General features: G+C 39.5%; 1 pseudogene; it reads right to left on the reverse strand.

Annotated features, from left to right (window-relative positions):
- Positions 1–6127: 6127 nt before the first annotated feature.
- On the reverse strand, positions 6128–7969 carry LOC102439969 (annotated as a pseudogene).
- Between the last annotated feature and the right edge of the window lie 904 nt (positions 7970–8873).

The raw sequence follows: 8873 nt of genomic DNA on the forward strand, positions 1-8873 counted from the left end.
CAACCCCCCCCCATATACCGGTCCCTGGGCGGGGTTGGGGCGCTCAGCCACTTGGTTTGCTTTGGGGGAGCCCAAGTTAACTTGAAATACAGATTCTTATGCTTTTGCATCGAATTGGCCCCCTGATGTGGTTTCTTGGGAATCTTGATATCTGGGCACAACAATAACCATGGCCATTTGGGCAGCTTCACCAGGAAGCTGCAACTTTGCACTCCCCAGGGAACCACCAGCCCATTCTCTACAAAACAAAGGGGAGATAAATGCATGCACTGTGAAGTTGGGGTGACTAGGGAAGGTACTGGCCTGTCAGTCAAGCCTGGGGAACCATGAATGGGCTGCAATGCGAGCCTGTGAAAATTTGGGGATACATAATCCCCTAAACCAGTGGTTCTCAACCTTCTGGCCCTTCAAATACAGTTCCTCATGTTGTGACCCAACCATAAAATTATTTTCGTTGCTACTTCATAACTGTAATGTTGCTACTGTTATGAATTGTAGTGTAAATATCTGATATGCAGGATGGTGTTAGGCGACCCCTATGAAAGGGTCGTTTGACCGCCAAAGGGGTTGCAACCCAGAAGTTGAGAACCGCTGCCCTAAACAAAGGAGTTTGCTCTTTTGTGACTCTTGTTGCTTTTGTTGCTCTTGGCTCTTGACTCTGCTCTCTTGCATTCGCACAAATGGCCCAGGACCATGCGGACCCCACACTCAACGGACTAATAGACTGCAGCAGGAAACACAAGCTAAGCAAGCCTAATGCTATATTGGACTGTGCAGACGTGTGAAGGGAACTTTGGACACTGACTCTGATCTTAGCACTTCTGAAGCCCCAGCTACACTTCTTCTCTGACTGGACTAAGGGAAATGGGACCTTGGAAACTCAGAGGTTTAATTCTACTGGAATAAAGCTTTCTATGATATCTCATCCTCCAGTGTGAGGCTCCAAAAATTCTTTTTCTCAAGAAATGCACCCCCCACAAGCAGCAGGTGGGGACAAGAATCTTCCATTTCCACTGGTAACATTTCCATTTTACATAAGGTCATCAGATTATATTGTCTGAGAGGTATCATTTGAACAAAAAGGAATCATCATGTTATCTATAAAGCAAACAGTGATTGCCCAGACCCTGGGGCAGACAATATCTTAATGTGATTGAGGAAGAAAAAGACTGGTTTAGCTAAAAGGAATCAGTCAAGGAGGGAGTTACCAGTGGTGTTGTGTTGTGGGGAACGGATTCAGTTCTGAGGATGAGTCATAGAAAGGTCCTTGGACTTTTTTTCTGTGATAAAATACCTTTGGTAAACAGTAAGCATGTCAGTGATCTTCTCTATCCAATAGTTTAAAAAGATCATGATGGCTACTGTTTGGGAAAAATATGAAGAGAGATAGTAATTAAGAACTTATTTCAGAAATCCAAGGGAGATTAATGGTGGTTTAGAAATGTTCAGAAGTTATGAGAAAGTAAAGTGATAATTTTTTAGGTGACTTTTAAAAATAATTTGTGATAGGTGTGGTTGGTTTCAGAGATGGCTTACATTCTCACATATGGCAAATACTTGTCTTAACTTCAGGTATTAGAATATTTTTCCCTATTTTACCATTTTCATGGACATTTTCATAGGAAAATATAATGATGTTATGTTAGCTCTTGATCTTTCCTTTACTCCTTCATAAGATTTTCTCTCTCCTCTCTCTCTGTCTCTCTCTCTCTCTCTCTCTCTCTGTCTTTCTCTCTCTCTCTTTTTCTCTCTCTCTTTCATATATAAATTATTTTCATGCCCTAAATGGTTTGGCTCAGTGGATAGATCGTCGGCCTGTGGACTGAAGGGTCCCAGGTTCGATTCCGGTCAAGGGCATGTACCTTGGTTGTGGGCACATCCCCAGTAGGGGGTGTGCAGGAGGCAGCTGATCGATGTTTCTCTCTCATCCATGTTTCTAACTCTCTACCCCTCTTCCTTCCTCTCTGTAAAAAATCAATAAAATATATTTTAATAAATACATAAGTAAATAAGTAATTTTCACTTCTTATTTATTTTATATAATACATTTTAAAATATTTTTGTTCATTTTTAAAGAAAGAGAAAGGAGAGGGAGAGGGAGAGAGAGAGAGAGAGAGAGAGAGAGTGAGAGAGAGAAACACTGATGTGAGAGTAAACATCATCAATTGGCTGCTTTGTGCATGCCACCTACTGAGGATCAAGCCCACAATTCAGTCTTGTGCCCTGACCAAGAATAGAATCAGCGACCTTTCAGTGCCTTGCATGATGCCCAGCCAACTGAGCCACTCCAGCCAGGGCTTCAATTCTTATTTTTTTTAATGTCACATTATATTTGCCATGTGTAAAGTAGCTGGAGTTCTTACACCTCCACCAAATGCATGGTCCCCTTTGCAAATTATCTTGAGAAATTAGTCTTATTAAAATAATAATTACACCTTCATTTGGCTAATTTGAAGAGTAATTGCCCAATTTCAGCCATAATTAGTCACTTGGTTCTATTTTTCAGGCACAATTTCATTGTCATGAGAAACAAACAAACAAAAAAATCTGTCATAGTTGTTCCTTTTACAATTTTCCTACTAATGAGCCTGCCTAGTGAACACACTCTCTTCATTTGAATATTTTAACAAAATACTAAGGAATTTCTTGGGTTAATGCAGGGAAATAAGTTCCCTATGTGGAAAGATTTAAAAGTGTTTTCTAAAAAGCTACAGTCCAATGAAAAACATCTTCTTGAGGCTGTTACATTATGGATAAGTTAAGTTAATAAAATTTTTGATTCTGAAAATATCAGATTTATCTGAATAAATAAAACTGTCTCATAATAAATTCCTGAATCTTTAAAAGCTTTAACTGATTTCTGATTGGAAACATAAATTCAGAAATGAAAAAAATATCTGGGTCACTTACATGAGAGCTACTGTGACCCACTGAAAACTGATCTGTATAAGATTATATTTAACGAAATTATTATTTCCAAAAGGTAGGTTATTATAGAGTGAATCTTTAATTTTTCTATGAAAAAGGGGTCAAACTAAGCCTGAGTCAGAATTTTTAGGTTAAATTCCTAGATTCTGATTTTTTTTCTACTTCAATCCTAATCTTGTTTAATAGGTTCATCACCAATATCATTTTTAATTTATGAAATGTTAAAGGAAACAAAATATTTAGATCATGTTTTTTGGTTTTGGTGGAAATGAGGAACTTGAGTTTGAAGAGGCCTCTATAGGCTTTCTTCAAGCAATTATGCTTAACTGCAGCATAACAAACAAGAAAGGACATAATCGTGCTTGTTAAACGCAGTCCCCATTTAACTATCAAAGAAGAGTGTAGAAAAAAAAAGTATTGTCAGCCATGGAGATATTTTCAGACAATTACAACAATCTGCATTACAATATTCTCTCCTATGAAAAAGAGGACCATAATACCATTGCTCACAGGCAGCAGCAGCTCAATGACAACCACTCAAATTTGATGCCTTAAATGAGAACATCTGTTTCCATCATTAAAGCTATCAGAGTGCTGTTAATTACTTGTCCTCATCTATTTTCAGTATCTGTAAATATACGTATATTCAAGGTCTAGAAAAGTAACTCTCATTATTTACGTAATTCCAGCATCTAATGGCACTGTCTGTATGTACGTGGTGACTTCTTGTACACACACATACACATAACTAATATACAAAATCTGTTCCTCATTAAACATTCTCTCATTTCCCAGTCATTGTTATTTCATATATAGCTTATATGTACTTACACATACAACATACACACATAAATACCTTCACCATATACGTTAATATAGTAAAAGACAAGTACATATTTGAGTAATCATTGATTGGAAAATATTATAATTTAACTCATTAAAAATTCATTAAATTCAAAGACTAATAGCAAAGGATTCTTGAACATATACCTTCCCCCTCCCCTCTTGGTAGATGGTAGATAAAGAAATAACATATCATACATACATACACTTACATAGGGAGAGAACTCACAATTCTGTGTTAATTTTGAATACAAGGAGAATGTCAATTCAGATGTTTTAAAGATGGGTTGACAATGTTCTTAAGTAACTCTTGTGTCAATATTATATACTAGAGGCCCAGTGCACGAATTTGTGCACAGGTGGGGTCCCTTGACCTGGCAGGCAATCTGGGCTGATAGGAGCCACAGAAGGTTGACTGGCCAGGGGTGGGGACTGCAGAAGGTTGGTCAGCGGGAGTGCACTGACCACGAGGGGGCAACTCCTGCATTGAGCATCTGCCCCTGGTGGTCAGTGTGCATCATAGCAACTGGTAGACTGGTCATTTGGTCATTTGGTCACTTAGGCTTTTATATATATAGATTTCACACTGTGGTTGGTATAGCATACTTTCCATAGTAACTAGAAAATGACATAGGATATACTAGGTCTCTCCAATGCTTCTTCATTATTGGTTGTTTACTTGAGTTAATCTAGGATATAAGGGGGAAAGTAATGCACTAGAAAGAATATTATAATACAAGAAAGGAGAAAAGAGGCTTGAAGTGGTATTAGAATAAGTATCCTTAACAATTGGAATTTGTGGATTTTCCCTTTAGAGTTTTTACTAATTTAACCCAGTTCTCAAAAACTAGTAGTTGCTCAGTCTTTTCAACATTCAGAATTATTGGGAGATAAAAGCTACCGTCTCTATGGAGGATTACACAGCAGCAACATGACTGAAATGAGCCATCTCCATGGGAGTCCCAAGCACTCTGGGAAAGTAACCCAAGAAGTTTTTACCATATTATTCACTTTTGTTTGACCGAAAAAGCACCTTTCTTTCCATGTAAGTGATGCTTGAATCTAACAAGTGCAATGACAACGTGTATAATTGACACCACCTTCAATGAAACTCACATCCACAAGGACCTGTTCTCCCTGAGGATGCGTTAAAGAGACATGTTGGGGTCCAACCCCAGCAGGTCCAGGGGTTCCCAAAGGTGTGGACGGAGTCAGCGAAGAAGGAATGACACTGGGAGTAACCTTAACTCCTTTGGTGGCAAACATATGTGTTAAAAGATCAACATTTTTTTGGTAAAAGGGCACAAGAGTAAAAACCTGATAGTTCACTTATATTGCATAACAAGCTAACCAAACTGGACATGGAGGATAAATCATAAAACAAATCATTTTACTTATTGTTTCTATGACTCTTCTTTTGATCAGATTTCTGTCTTTTCAAATAGGACTGAGGTATAGTACACTGGCAAAAATAAAAAAAGGCAAAAAAGAATAGTGCCAAAGTAACAGATACCCAAAACCGAATACCATGTCAGAAAACATCATATAGAACCATTTTATCAGATTAGAGCAGCAAGAGGAAGTGACTTCTAAATCATAATCATTTAGTGATATTTATCAACTTCGTCACGGTAACTTTGCAACATCATTCTTCATTTGTGAAGTAGTAAAATTCATGTCAAAAAGGAAGGGGGAATGGAGGAAGTCAATTAGTTCATTCCAATAAATTACCTCTCCAGTTCTTATAAACATGCCCATCAGCACAAAATTGAGAAATAATACCTAAGACTAGAAGAGACTTGGTTTAACTTATGAAGCAAATCAAAATGGAAAATACAGAAAAGTACAACCAATGGGGTAGAAAAGGCCCTTCACTTAAAATATTTATTTAAAAAAATAATATTAATAAAAATAGAAACAAAACTCTACTAGTACAAACTAGCCTGAGTGGTTTGGTGGACAGTGTAGTTGGGCCAGCTATTACTGTATTCTCATAACTGGATTTTCTTCATTCCTGTTAAACTGGTATGTAAATGTCAGTTATTTACAGACAGGTAATCCATTTTCATTAGGACCCAAAGAATTACTGTATATCCTATAAATAAAAAATATTTTTATTTTGATAACTGATGAAAATGTGGGGACTCCATGTAATCCAACCGCAAGGTTGGTTGCTGTCCAGTCCTGTGCAAATATAAAAAAAAATTTTTCTATAAGGCTTTGACCCTACAGTTTTCACAGCAACTTAACTACCATCCAGCATGTACCATATTTGCAAGCCTTCAAGTTCAACAATTCAAATTGTCGCTTCATATTACGTCCCAATGCAGCATCCTTGAGGTGCAGAGTAGGCCAGTTAATCACCCTGAGACATACAGACGTCTCCCAACTTGTCCCATCATGACGGGTGGTTTTGATCTTCTCCCTCGTCAGCCAGTTCTTCTTAGGGTTCTTCCCCTTTGTTCTCCTCATAATCTTTATCCCGAGGGAAATCTGTCTCCTGTCCCTGATCTACACCTTCTTGCCTTCCTGGCCGTGGTTTATCTGCACATTCTACACAAATACCATAGCGTCGAGATCCATGTCTGATTCCAACACTGGCAGCTAATATGAAGATCTTCTTACACACCATACATTTGTATTAAATATCCTTTTTATGCACCAGGGAATGTCTTTTTACATGCTCTCTGCGAGTAAACAGTTTTCCACAAATCTCACAGCTAAAGGGTCTGACTCCCGTATGAATGAGCAAATGCCTTTTTAGTTTTCGTCTGCATTTGGCTACATAGGTACAATGAGGGCATTTTAACCTGTTCATGTTTAGAGATGATTCACCATTTTCCAAAGTTTCTTGTTCTGGGCAAGATTCAGGCAACAATCCATACTTGAAATCACTTGATGGGCCAGGCATCAGGCCATACTTGAAATCATGTGAAGTACCAGCATCGCCTGCATCCTGCCCCAAGCTGGCTTCTGCCAGTACATTTGCGTTCACATTCCTGTCACAGTCCGGCCCCAGGAGCAGAGCACCATCCAGATCCGGTTCTTCCTTAATGAATGACATATCTTCTTCTGGATAGGCAACAGGTGGCTGCATCCCGGAGCAATCTTCTACACTTGTTTCATTATTAGGTGGTAAATTATAAATAAATCTCTTTGGAGTTTGGTTTTTCCTCCTAGTTTTGTTGCCAGTTTCTTGAATTCCCTGGGAGCCCATATTATTCCAAATAAACACTTTTGTTTGACTTGAGGCTTCACTTTCAGCCAATTCAGATGAACCATCCTGGACCCAACCACTGTCATTCATTTGGTAGTTCTCCATTTGGCCCTCATCAACATTGCAACCATCATTTTCAGGTTTTGCATTACTTGCCAAATTGGAAAGATTCCGTGTTGCCCAAAAACTGGCAATTTTTTGATCCCGTGATGAAGACAGACCATCTCTACTGACTGGTTTTCTGTTGTTATAGTCCACAACCACAGTCTCCGGAGCTTCAGATTTAATGCTTACATTTAAGGCATCTTTAATGAAATTTCGGCAAGTCTGAACAACTTCGCTCATTTGCAGATAGCTGGCCACGGTCATCACTTCAATGGCATTTTGGCTTGTGAGCACCAGGTTACCAGAGTACAGGAAGTCCAAGATGACGGAGAAACCTTGAACTGAAGCAATATCTAAGTGGGTAGTATTGTTTTGGTTAGGATTTTCTTTGTTGGGAAAGCAATATAAAGTCTTAAAGAAACGGCTGCCTGCAACCAGGATGTTCTTATGAGCTTTAAAGATTTTTCCACTCACCACAATGCTGACATCACAAAGAATACCTTTCTTTCTCTGCTCATTTAATTGTTGAAGAAGTTGATAGCAATAAGAGTTTTCATTTGGCCTACTATTAAAGTCACAGTATCCCTCTTCTGAAGGTATTTCTGATTCCTGGGCTTTGGCTTCGTGGAGCTTGTGCTCTGTGGAGACGTGGTGCCGCAGGAGCAGGGTTTTCTTGTAGTTGCGGGTCCCTTGAGACAGCTCGTCATGGCCCCCGGGGGGGAGGTCCACAGGGGTCTTCTGGCACCAGCCGCAGGACATGAGACCGGTGTCCTTGCAGTAGCGCAGCCAGGGGAAGTCCTGCAGCCAGGCCGCCTGGAAGGAGCTCTGCAGCTTCTGCAGCAGGGACTTGGGCCCCGTGAGCGGGAGGTGCGCCATTTTTTGGGGTCCAACCCCAGCAGGTCCAGGGGTTACCAAAGGTGTGGAAAGAGTCGGCGAAGAATGAAGGACATGGAGGCAGCGTTCAGTCGATCAGCATAGTTGGTTCTCCAACCAGATTCTCCAGGTTCTCCAGCCAGGTACTGTGTTTTATTGTCTTGTTACATCTGTATTTATACCAGTTGATTTTAATCCTATCAATTTCGATTCCAAAGGTTAGGGCGTTTCTTATCTCCATTCCAGGGAGTAAAGATTATGTAGCTTAAGTGTGATTGTTCATAGTTAAAGTGATTAACTACCCGCCTGACACTTAGTTAAGGGGTTTTATTCCCTCCCTAACTTCAGGGAAAAATCCCTACCTGGGGAAACAACCTTTCTCGGGAGGTGACCTTGGTTAAAACACATAGGGCCAAGAAGGGGAGCAAACATATTAAGAACACTATGTCATATATGCCAGGTCCTTTGAAACATGCTGTGCAGATGTTTCTTCCCTGCAATGACTGTGTCAAGCAGCAAGGATGGACCGGCTTCCGGCAGAGACACTGTTAGCAGACTTCAGAATCTTGGAGCTTCTTCTATTTTCTTCTGTATTCTTTGCTATTCTTCTGAGATCTGGACCAAATGTTTCATATAAGATCACAGTAAGTAGTCTTTACAGAGGTGTCTGTCTTTCAGAATTCTAAAAACTAATCTTCTCAATCTGGATGGCAAGAAATTTGAGATGAAAAACAAAGGAATAAAGATTGAGGCAAAAATATGGCCGTTATTAGTGAGTGATAAAACAAGCTGGCTGACAAGGTGACATCAAGTCTTATCAATATCTTAACACAGGTCCTTGATATCAGCTTTACTCACTCAGGGATTTTATCAATGATTGAGACAGAATTTTTACCAATGATAGAAG

This window comes from Myotis lucifugus, unplaced genomic scaffold, assembly GCF_000147115.1.
Source record: "Myotis lucifugus unplaced genomic scaffold, Myoluc2.0 scaffold_2734, whole genome shotgun sequence".
Taxonomy (NCBI): Eukaryota; Metazoa; Chordata; class Mammalia; order Chiroptera; family Vespertilionidae; genus Myotis; species Myotis lucifugus.